This window comes from Triturus cristatus, chromosome 6 (genome assembly GCF_964204655.1).
Source record: "Triturus cristatus chromosome 6, aTriCri1.1, whole genome shotgun sequence".
Classification (NCBI taxonomy): Eukaryota; Metazoa; Chordata; class Amphibia; order Caudata; family Salamandridae; genus Triturus; species Triturus cristatus.
The window spans coordinates 100463720-100476788 of record NC_140589.1 but is presented as its reverse complement, the minus strand read 5'-3'; the positions used below and the strand labels follow the sequence as shown (position 1 = coordinate 100476788).

Here is a 13069-nt window from a genome sequence, read left to right as displayed (position 1 = left end):
AAGCAGCATGGGGTCAAGATGGCCGAGTGGTCAAAGGCGCTGCGTTAAGGCCGCAGTCTCTCGTGGAGGCGTGGGTTCGAATCCCACTTCTGACAAAACTTGAATTCCATTTTCTCTCTCAGTTCCTTTAGAATCTCAGCTAAAAATTGGCAATGTAAATAATATCTGAATAAGTACCAAACTTCAGTTTCAACTGCAAATGCATTTGCCCTATTCTATTGATACAGATCAGGGTACCTAAAATATGCCCACTACCACGGATAGAGTAATCACACAGTTACACGCACATATATTCATCATACGCTAGGGCCCATTTCACTAACATACACTCTAATACTCTACCAGCAGCAAACCTGTGGGAAGAAAACTTCTAAAACACCCTGCATCTATATCTAGGCGATAGGACCAGTTTAGTGGTTATCTAACATAATATAAACAATCTATAAACAATGATCAAAAATACTCAATAATTGACAAGGAAAGAAATATTCAACACCATGTTTTAAAGTTATATTGCTTTATCTAAAATTAGTCAAAGTAAAATCAGAATAAATCATTTCTCATAGTTACCTATTCTAACTAAATGTCAGAACGGGTCAGGACCAGTCTCTCGGTAAAGTCTTTCAGGACCAGGTCCTTAGCATCAGTCCCCGGCAACGCAAGTTCACGCGGCAAAGGCGACGGAAAAGAGTGGGAAGAGCCCTCCCTAAGCTAGCAGTTTTATAATGCAAAATACAATGAAAACACACATGAATTCGACAAGTAAAACTGTATCACTGAGCAGAATGAGAAGGAAGGGATGTAACTTTGCAACATCTTGAAATCTCCGCTCAGGAAAAGTCACAATACGTAAACTACGGAACAGGAACCAAGAATTAGAAACTATTAAAGTATCCATCTTGTTCATTTCCCTCGGCAAACCGGCTTTAGCACAATGTTCTTTCAGAAGCCCTTTGTTCACCAAGGACAACTCATTTCTTTTGGAGATCCTCCAAGCTTGCTGATGTCCTCACGGAAATTTCCATACAAGGACTACGGTCAGTTGTCTTTAACCGAATTCCAGCAGGGGTCTCCCTTGTCACATCACAGATTTCGCCTGCACCACAGCTCAGCCAGGCTTCAAATTATTCTCAGTTATTTCATAAAGGCCTCCATAGGCCACAATAGACCACCTTTAATTAAAGAGACAAAATAAAGATTACTACAACATAATGATTAGACAGTGTTAACCCCACTAACACCCTTATGTGTATGCATTTATCTAGCTTTGTGACATAAAAAGCATTAATTCAGACAGCGTTTTGTGCTTAAAATAAATAGCACCCAGCAACATTTAAACATGAAAACTTGCACGTTATTGTAAATACAAAAACAGCACACGCATGCTAACCCTCGTGTAACCTTCTCTTGTGTTAGGACAAACAGGTTGATTAATAGAACGCACTTGCACAAGACAAATAATTAGTTGTTAATTATTAATAAATTAATAAAACGCATAGACATGCCAGAGCTTCAAAAGCCCCAGAATTTTCTGACAGAAAACTCTGCTCCAGCAATACCCCCTTTGGTGATTTTATCACCAAATAAACCAAAAAAAAAAAAAAAAATTAGTGAAAATTTAGTCCCATTTTAGGAGAAAAAAATTAGTGAAAATTTAGTCCCATTTTAGGAGAAATCAGAAATGTCTTTTCCCCTTACACAACATTAAACACCAGTCACTCTTTCATCATCTCTCTTAGTCTCTAAATAAACACTCTCCCTCAATTCTTCTAATTCAATCTCTTCTGGTTCTCTTTTCGAATTTTTCGAATTCTTATTTCTCTTTTCATTTTTCAATTTCTCTTTCCCTCTCCTGTTTTTACAACACACACACACACTAATCTCAGTATCAGCAAAGCAACAATTATACAAGACAAGGGAAACAATATTCTACCTATAATAGTACTACCTATTTTTGCAATAAAATCCTTAACAGCTATCATCTTATTAGCTAGTTTAGTCCATAAACTCCCAGTTTCAAGTGGTACTAAATCTTCATGCAAATCAGTAATATTTTTGATATAGACCTTCAGGTCTTTACTTTCATCAGGAATGTAAGTGCAACAATGTTGAACTTTCAAAATTCCACAAACTCCACCCTCCTTAGCCAAAAGAATATCAAGGGCAAGTCGATTTTGCATAGACATGGCACGTACGGCACTTAACTCCGTATTTACCAAAAGAAATCCTCCTGCGGTATTTGTCGATAAACGATCAACCACTGTGGACAATTTCCGAATTCCATAAGCATTTAAAGAAATTCCCACTGCTGGAATCAAAACCCCAAAAATATCACCCACTATTTCAGACCAAGTCTCTCTCTTAAAACATTTTAATAGGTTAATATCTTCTACATCACTTATTTTATCTGTATGAAAAATCTTAGGAAAAACCAAACCCACATAACATGTGCCATACCAATGGTCAGGCAACTTGTAATAAGCCTTGTTTCCACACACATAGTACACTCCTGGAAAAATTGTATCTTCTCCACCTCTGAAACCCCAACCAGTCGCAACGAAGTATGTATCATGGCACTCACTAGTCCCCACAAAATATGTATCATATTGGGATTTCCTTCTGGTAATGCATAGTTTACCCTTCTGTGGTGCATCTAGAGCCAAAGTTGGACTAGCCCCATTTCTCAACTCTTTTCCCATTTCAATGTCCCAAATAGTCTCACTCACTTCATATTTCCCTGCTTTCTCATGCATGTTCACTCTCCTTTCCTCTACCATATTCAGGAAAGCTTTCTCTTCTTCTTTCAAACTGCAAGTTAAATTATTCTTAAAAATGTAATCTAATGTTAGTCCTTTTTCTTCAATAAAAATCTCACCAAAAGTGTTAGCTTCTTTAGCTGGATTTAGCTCTTTGTTCATTGGCAAATGCCCAAAAATACTATCTCTGTTAGACATCTTATAATCTATTTTCCCTAACAAATAAAAAACACTACTTAAAATACTACAAGAAATACCATATGTAGCTGGTAAATGGTGATAAGTAACACCCTCTGAAACGGATGCAGGTAACTGCATGCAGACATAGCAATCCCTCACTTCCATTGTCTTCACATATTCATATAACAGTTTAGAAAAAACATTACCAGAAAAATTGTTAATTGACCTATCTTTGTGTATGTAACTATTTCTAATTGGAACTACTTTTTGTGAATTCTTCTCTATATTAGTCATATTTTCTGTGTCCATCCCAAATTCAACCTTAAAAGTAACTAATAAAACTAAAACACCCCATAGAAGCATTAATATTCCAGTACAACAGCAGCACATCTTGCACCACCTTTTAAAGAAGGCACATCTATTTTGATTATTCTCTATGTTAGCCATTCTGCTTTAACTTCTACTACTCCACTACTGAAATTAGAACTCTTCAAATCTCCAACGTTTATTCCAAACTCTTCAGCTTCTTCCAAGATCTTTCTGTTCACTCAGTCCAAGTGAATCCTTCTTTTACTCAGTTTGGATATTCATCATTTTTCACTCCAATTTCTTCAACATCAAATTGTATCAGATCTCCAACATTCAAATCCTCAGTATCTGACTCTTCTCCAATGTCAGTCAAGAGTACTTTCAGTATTTCACCAGTATCTTCCTCAACCACTTCTCTCAAGACCACTTCCGGATTATCTTGAGTCACTGTTTCTTCTTTTCCTTCTTCAGACAGTGTCACATAAGACCATTCCGGTGATCTGTACTTTTGGTTGGGTCTTTTAACTCTTTTTATTTCTACTGGCTCTTTTGTTTTCTTTGATTCTTCTTCTTCAGCTTTTGAAGTTTGACTGGATACCTCATTCACTTGTTCAGCTTCCGATGTATTTGCTCTTATTATCCTGTATCTCAGTCTTTTCACTCTGTTGTTAGGCCAACGATCTCCTTTTACGACCTTCTTCGGCTTCACTTTTTTAACACCCTTTCCTCCAATCGAAGTTCTCTTTCTCAGAACTCGACCTTCTGTTTGTTCATTCTCATCATCCGATTCTGTTTCAATTGCCTCTTGCTTTCGTTTCTTAGCAGTTTTCTTTTCTTCCACAGATTCTTTCACCACTGTTTGAGACTTCCCTACTTCTGTCCCTCCTCGGGTCTCCGACACGCAATCTTCTTGCTGTCTACTTATCCCTTCACCTAGCTCCTCATCAATGTTCCCTACACCTCCTCGGGGGTCTTCCGCAATCTGTCCCTCTCTATCTTTTTCTGACCCTGTTTCTTCAAGAATAATCTCAAGTGGTTCTTCAATTTCCTCCTCTTCCGATTCAGGAGTAGTCTCTGTGTGTTTTCTTTTTTCTTTTCTTTTTCCTCCACTGCTACTCGAAACTTCAGGCTCTTTTACAGAATCTGATCTTCCCTCTGATACTCGCAGTGAATCTCTTGAAGCTCTCTCTGCTTCTTTTCTCACTGATTCCGTATCTTCAGGATCTTCACCATCACTGGAATCTGACTCTTCATAATACTCTTCACCAGTTCCCTCTCTCGGGCTTGGAATTCTCAGAGTATGACTTGCATGTACCCAGTGTCTTACTCCAGCACACTTTACTGCAGTCGTTGTAGTCAGAATAACTTGTCTCGGCCTTCCCCACCTTGGAATCAAGCAATTTCTTCGTCTGTGCACCTTAATCCTCACCCAGTCTCCTGGACTCAGATCATGGGCTTGCTTCTTCTCAAGTGTGGTAGCTTCTTCTCCAACCTGGTGAAACACAGAATGAACTGCGTCAGCCAGGCCTTTACAGTAATCCAAAATCATGTCATCAGTTATTGTCATCAATTTATTCACAGGCACGAATGCATGGCGCATTGCACGTCCCATAATGATTTCATGCGGACTCAATCCTGTAGTTCTATCTGGAGTAGATCTCATAGTCATCAAGACTAGAGGCAGAACATCTGGCCATTTCATGCCAGTGGCTAAGCACATTTTTCCAATTCTGTTTTTGATTGTGCCATTAATCTGCTCAACCACACCAGAAGCCTCTGGTCGGTATGCACAATGTAGCTTCTGCTGTATTTTTAATGCTTCACAAATCAAACCAATGAGTTCATTTTGAAAGTGTCTACCTCTGTCAGATTCAACTGTAACTGGAAACCCAAACCTAGGAATCAACTCCCTCAACAGTAATTTTGCCACTGTCAATCCATCATTCCTTCTTGTCGGGTAAGCTTCCACCCACCTTGAAAATAAACAGACTACCACTAGGACATACCTCAGTCTATTCACCTGGGGCATTTCAATGAAATCAATTTGCATTCTTGTGAAAGGACCTCCTTCTCTGCCAATTGTCCCTAAACTCACCACTGTCTTTTTCCCAGTGTTAAATTGCTGACAAATCAAACATCTTTGACAGATGCTTTCCGCAATTGTCCTAAACTTTGCATTGTACCAGGTCTGTTTAAAGGACCTAATCATCGCATCCCTCCCCAGATGTCCCTGGCCATGATACATCCTTGCCATTGACGACAAAATTGAGTTTGGCATCACTGGTCTGCCATCTCTGTAGACCCAAACATGGTCTGTTTCTCTTGGAGCACATCCTGCCTTAACCCAATCTTGTTTCTCTTCTTCTCCTGCCTCATCTTGTAATTGTTTCACTTCATCCCACGTTTCTAGGACATTAGTAAACATCACAGAAGGGAAAGACATTTCTTTCTTTTCTCTTTCCCTGTTAATTGATTGATTTAATTTCGCGCAATACTGTGCCACATCGTTAGCATACCTGTTGCCAACAGTGATAAAATCCTCTCCTGAAATATGTGCTGCACATTTTACAACTGCTAACTCCTTAGGCAGCTGTATCGCCTCAAGCAATTTTCCAATCAGCTCAGCATTCTTTATCGGAGTTCCACTCGATGTCAAGAAACCTCTTTGTAGCCACAGTTGGCCAAAATCATGCACCACTCCAAATCCATACTGACTATCAGTCAACACAGTTGTTTTCAAATCTTTCCCAATCTCACAAGCTCTTGTCAATGCCACTAATTCAGCAACTTGCGCAGATTTTACTCCTTTCAATGGTGATGCTTCCATAACTTCTGAAACTTTGCACACTGCATATGCTGCACATAGCACACCATTATCATTTCTCAGACATGATCCATCCACAAACAACACATGATCATTCTCTGGCAAGGGAACATCCTTGATATCTGGTCTTGGTTTCGTGCAGTACTCAAGCACATCCAAACAATCATGATCATCTTCCATCTTTATACCCACATTCTCAATATCCGGCAAAAGTGTTGCTGGATTCACATTCATACATCTCTCAAGAGTCACATTTGATGCTCCCAGAATCACCTTTTCATACTTAGTCAACCGACTATTTGACATATGCTGAGTTCTGCTTCTTGTCAAAAGAATTGCCACATTGTGAGGTACGAATACCCTTACAGGATACCCCATTATGATTCCCTCACTCTGTTCCAGGCTTCTGCATGTTGCAGCCACAGATTTTAGACAACCTGGTAAACCCACAGCTACAGGGTCAAGTGTCGATGAGAAGTACGCAATAGGCCTTCTCAATTGTCCATGTTTCTGGATTAACACCGAAAGTGCACATCCATTTCTCTCACTGCAGTACAGTTCAAATTCTTTTTCATAGTCTGGCATACCCAGAGCTGGAGCTTCACACATTTTTGTTTTAAGCTCTTCAAATGCTGCCAATTGTTCTGCATCCAGATCCAATGGATCTGTCATGTCACTTTTTGTCAATTTAATCAATGGCTTTGCTATCAGAGAAAAATTAATTATCCACTGACGACAATATCCCACCATACCCAGGAACATTCTCACTTCTCTCTGGGTTTTTGGAGCTTTCATTTCTCTGATTATTTTGATCCTGTCAGTAGTCACTTTTCTCAGACCCTTCTCAATATTATGTCCAAGATAATGCACCTCTTTCTTGCAAAACTGTAATTTGGCTGGGGATACCTTTAACCCTCCATCTGCTAGATGATTCAGTAAAGCTATGGTATCCACTTCACAAGCTTCACGTGTCTTTGATGCCACAAGTAGGTCATCAATGTATTGCACTGAGCTTTCAGGCATGATCAGACTTTCCAACGATTTTTTCAATAACTGATTGAATATCGAAGGACTCTCCGTATACCCCTGTGGGATACGACACCATGCTAAAATGCGCTGGCCAAACCTAAATGCAAAAATCGGCTGGCTGTCATGATGCAATGGAATTGAAAAGAATGCATGACACAAATCAATCACTGTATACCACTCAGCGTCATGTGGAATTTGATACAGAATCACTGATGGATTTGGCACGATGGGACAACATGCCACCACAATCTGATTAATTTTTCTCAGGTCCTGCACGATCCTGAACTTGCCATTAGGCTTTTTCAGTCCCATTATCGGTGAATTACACGGACTACTCAGTAGTTCTCTTAGGACTCCTTGCTGAATCATTTTCTCAATTATAGGAGTTATCCCTTCAATTATCTCTGGTGTCATTTTGTACTGAGGAATGTTAGGATATGCAATTCCCTCTTTCACTGCAATTTTCACTGGATCTACATTATTCATCAATCCCACATCCTCTCCTGTAAAATCCCAAACTGCTCTTTTCACTGTGTCTCTCAGCACCTGAGGCAGATCCTCCGGATTGAACACTGGAAATGCACCAATTAATTCATTTTCTCTATTTTCTAGAGTCATGCGGTAGAAAACATCATCATCTGGTGTCTCAAAAGCTATTCCATCTGGTGTACAGAAAATCGTGCAGTTCATCTTACATAATAAGTCCCTACCTAACAGGTTCACTGGACTCGTGTCACAGACAATAAATCTGTGCATGTCTGAAAATTTCCCTATCTGTACTTTCACTGGTTCAGTAAGACGTGTTCTGATTTGTGTATTCGCTACACCAACTACTTGGATTGCTTCATCCGAGAGAGGAAGATTTCTAACATCTGTTGACCTGACAGTTGATCTTGTCGCACCTGTGTCTACTAAAAAAGTAACACTCTCTTCATTTATTTTCCCATCCACAAATGGTCCTGCCTGGTCTATTTCTAGAGTTGCACCAAGTATGCACTCTTCTTCCTCTCCTCGGCACCATCAATAATCACCTTCAGACTCACTCCCTTCACTCTTTAACAAGTACTGCTGTACCTTGTTAGTACGTCTTGGTTTGTTTACCTGCTCATCATTGAAGAATCCCGAATCCTGACTGTACTTTTGTACCCCTCTATTCTGCGGTAAAGGTGGTTTTGGCTCTTGACTCTGCTGCTGTCTCACAACTTTCTGCTGTTGTTGCTGTTGCTGCTGGTTATTCCCTTCATTCTGCACCTGTTGATTTAAGGATTTACCCTCATTTAATGGTGGATTAGGACATTCAGATCTCCAGTGTCCCAGTTGGCCACAGTTGTGACACGGGAACTTTTTCTTTGCTTCCTAAAGACTTCCCCTTCCTTTTCCTGCAAACCTTGGTCTATTCCCTGTATTATTTCCTTGATTATTTGCCTGTTCCACTAACTGTGCTTCCTGTCTTTCTGCAACTTTCACTTGTGCCCACATTGCTTTTTCTTTCAACTTTCTTTGTTTTGCTTCAATTTCATCACTGAAATATTTTGCATGTCTCAGAATCTCATCTACTTTCTTACTCTGCCAATCCACTGTGTGTTCACGAATTCTCTCACCAATTTCAGGTCTAAGACCATATACAAATCGGTATACAAAATGACTCAAATCCTTGTCACCCAGGTGTTCATCTCCACTGAATTGTTTAAAAGCCAGTATCAGCCTTTCGTAAAAAGCATGAACTGATTCTTTTGCTTCCTGTTGTGTTCGATCTATCTTAACCCAGTCTGTCTCTTTTGGAGGAACTTTACTCTTCAGGTATACCATCACCTGATCATACTTCCTCATTACTTCTGGATCTGGTGCCCCTGTTCTTGGATCTCTTGGATATTCCTCACTAGGCCAACTCACAACTATTTTACACTCAGTCCACAAGTCTGCTGGAACAATTATATCAAACAGACTATTCAGGTCAACCCACAGCACTTTTGACAATTTCACAAACCTGTCTACCTGCCTATACCACTCGACGGGCTTTTCTCTCAATCGAGGGAAATCATTCGTAAATGATAAAATATCCTGTCTGGTCCATGGAACATGTACATACCCTCCTCCAGGTATTTCTCTCATAGGATAATTCTCCACTGGTTTCTCTTTTTCTCTCACTGGAAATGCTGCTGAAACAGTTGTTCTATCCTCAGATTCCTCTCTCTTTTTATACCACCTATCCTTCCACTTTTCTACATCACCCCATCTACGCAGTAATGCCACCATTTCTTTAATCTGTCCTGTTCTACCAGAAGTATTCAAATTTTCAATGTCTTTCTCAGTGAAATCCATCCTGTACGTTTTCTGCAAAGCCTTTACTCTATCAATGTCAACCCCTTGCTCATTTGCTATCGCTCTCAGTCTATCATGTGTATTTTTTGCTCTCCATGTTATGCTCTTGCACATGAACAATAATTCACCATCATGATGACTTTTCAGGATTTCTGTCGGAATTGTTCCTGTCACAAGCTCTTCTAATTCTATACGTAATTTAACCACATCAATAACTTGTGCATCTTTATCCTTTTTCTGAAGAACTTTCATCCAATCGTTTAAATCGTCCACTGTTATTTCTGCTGTTTTTCTTACTGGAACCACTTTTTTCTGCGGTTCTAAAATCGGCATTCCTGAACAACTAGGTTCACTAACATCCATTAATTCACTACATGTATCATGTCTGGTTTGTCTCAGGTCATTTCTCCCTGTCCTTTTATCCGAATCTCCTGAAGAACCAGCTGAATTTGTCAAATCATTCCAAACATATGGAATCACCAGTCCATTCTCACCTGTCTTCTGCTTGTCAAATACAGGCATAACCGGACCTATAGTTACAGGTACCGTAACAGCTTCCAGATTCATCGTTAATTCTTTAATTTTCTCAGTCAGCTCTGTTGTTGTCTTTGCTAATTGTCTGGCTCTGGCATTTTCCTCACTACCTCGATTCTCTCTCTCTCTGAAAGAACTACTACTTCCTGATTCAGGTGTCATTTTTTCTTTCTCAACTGTATCTCTTATCGGAGAAACAACTGGTGTACTCTCATCTGGTTCTGATCTATATGGAGGTGGTCTTTTGTAAATCATGTCATTTAAAACCTCATCTTCATACTCTCCATACCTTCTCATGTCTGACTCAGAAGCTCTTTCTTTCGAAGGAGCAGAAGCTTCAACTGTTCTCATTGGATATAATCCCTCTGACATACAAGCATCTCGCCATCTTTTCATTCCATCTTGATGTGTTTCCCGATCATGCCTCCTCCCAAACATGTACCTGTAATACCCTCCAGACCTTTGCTTTTCTCTGTCATGAACTTCCTCTTCCCATTCCACTAAAGCCTCGAACTGTGTAGGTCTCGGCTTCGGGTCTAAACATAACATCTTTTCCCGTAAATTTCTCAACACGGCCAGATTAAATGAACCATGTTCTGGGAATGCTAGAATACCATCTTCTTTAGTATACCTAACCCAATTCTGCAACCATATACAGGTATGTAATCCATATTTCGCAACCATGAAGGATGCAGGTGTTTTCGCTGGAGGTAGCAACTCACCCTCTCTTGTCTTAACCTCTTTATCCTTACTAAACCACTTCTTAACTTTTCCAAAGAAGGTTTTCTTCTTTTTCTCTTCTTGGTAATACATTTTAACGCTTACCAAACTCTCTACTCTTTCTGTATGGAGCGTCTACGTCACTAAACAGTTCTTCCAATCCCTGCGCGACTCACACTAACGCACCAATCTTAGCGCGAACCCTATTCTGAGTTACTATCCAATCAGTGCGCGAACCTTCTGACGTCAGTAGCCGCTGCAGTCTCTGTCTCCTGTCTCTGTCACTGGTCTACCCCTCCTTTACAAAAACTCTCAGTAGACTTCGTGTGTCAAAATTTCTACAAAATCTATTAGTTACAACATAAAAACATCTCCATTGTCTGCTTCGCTAACCACAGAATAGTAAAAGAGTGTCTATTTCTCAAGAATCAACAACTTTACATACATCTCATAACTGTTTCCTCTAGGACGTATCCAAAAGAGTCTTACAATCAATAAATGTATATGCATTCACGCACATTCATACGAGAAAAATATAGCACATACACACAAAATCCTGCTTCTTGAGAACAGCGCACAATCTGCCTCTGTACAGAATTATAACTCACAACAACTAAGCAGCTTACCTCCGCCCAGTTCTGCAAACAAGCTCAGAGAATACCTATTACTCCTCCCGCAATAAGCTTTAACGGCAATCCTTACGGATCCCTGGGACTTAAGACCAGAGTTTCACAGATAACCTTCACTACGATACACACTCCTTATATACCAGAAATGTCTAAATAGTAACATACAATGTCACTGATTCCGAACCCAGACAATGTGAACGCGCAACTTCAATTGTCACACGTAATTCCTTACAATCCCGCCTTTCCCGAGAGCAGCATATACACCTTCCTCTGCCCTACTACGGAACTGCTTCCAGCTTCCAAGTTCCAGAAGCACTACATATAACTCAACATTACGACTCCAACATATAGTATTAGTACATATACCAAAAACATCAAAATAAATCAAAAATCAATAAGATAATTTACAAGCAATCTTATCTTATCAGATCAAGACAACCATCTAAACCATCCTCTGCTACCAGAGAAATTGATACAGATCAGGGTACCTAAAATATGCCCACTACCACGGATAGAGTAATCACACAGGTACACGCACATATATTCATCATACGCTAGGGCCCATTTCACTAACATACACTCTAATACTCTACCAGCAGCAAACCTGTGGGAAGAAAACTTCTAAAACACCCTAGGCGATAGGACCAGTTTAGTGGTTATCTAACATAATATAAACAATCTATAAACAATGATCAAAAATACTCAATAATTGACAAGGAAAGAAATATTCAACACCATGTTTTAAAGTTATATTGCTTTATCTAAAATTAGTCAAAGTAAAATCAGAATAAATCATTTCTCATAGTTACCTATTCTAACTAAATGTCAGAACGGGTCAGGACCAGTCTCTCGGTAAAGTCTTTCAGGACCAGGTCCTTAGCATCAGTCCTCGGCAACGCAAGTTCACGCGGCAAAGGCGACGGAAAAGAGTGGGAAGAGCCCTCCCTAAGCTAGCAGTTTTATAATGCAAAATACAATGAAAACACACATGAATTCGACAAGTAAAACTGTATCACTGAGCAGAATGAGAAGGAAGGGATGTAACTTTGCAACATCTTGAAATCTCCGCTCAGGAAAAGTCACAATACGTAAACTACGGAACAGGAACCAAGAATTAGAAACTATTAAAGTATCCATCTTGTTCATTTCCCTCAGCAAACCGGCTTTAGCACAATGTTCTTTCAGAAGCCCTTTGTTCACCAAGGACAACTCATTTCTTTTGGAGATCCTCCAAGCTTGCTGATGTCCTCACGGAAATTTCCATACAAGGACTACGGTCAGTTGTCTTTAACCGAATTCCAGCAGGGGTCTCCCTTGTCACATCACAGATTTCGCCTGCACCACAGCTCAGCCAGGCTTCAAATTATTCTCAGTTATTTCATAAAGGCCTCCATAGGCCACAATAGACCACCTTTAATTAAAGAGACAAAATAAAGATTACTACAACATAATGATTAGACAGTGTTAACCCCACTAACACCCTTATGTGTATGCATTTATCTAGCTTTGTGACATAAAAAGCATTAATTCAGACAGCGTTTTGTGCTTAAAATAAATAGCACCCAGCAACATTTAAACATGAAAACTTGCACGTTATTGTAAATACAAAAACAGCACACGCATGCTAACCCTCGTGTAACCTTCTCTTGTGTTAGGACAAACAGGTTGATTAATAGAACGCACTTGCACAAGACAAATAATTAGTTGTTAATTATTAATAAATTAATAAAACGCATAGACATGCCAGAGCTTCAAAAGCCCCAGAA

The 13069-nt window shown here is 39.6% G+C and overlaps 1 non-coding gene across 1 annotated transcript; it reads left to right on the top strand.

Annotated features, from left to right (window-relative positions):
- Positions 1 to 12: 12 nt before the first annotated feature.
- On the top strand, positions 13 to 95 carry TRNAL-AAG (transfer RNA leucine (anticodon AAG)). The gene has a single exon. It is a non-coding gene; the product is annotated as a tRNA-Leu (tRNA).
- Positions 96 to 13069: the final 12974 nt, after the last annotated feature.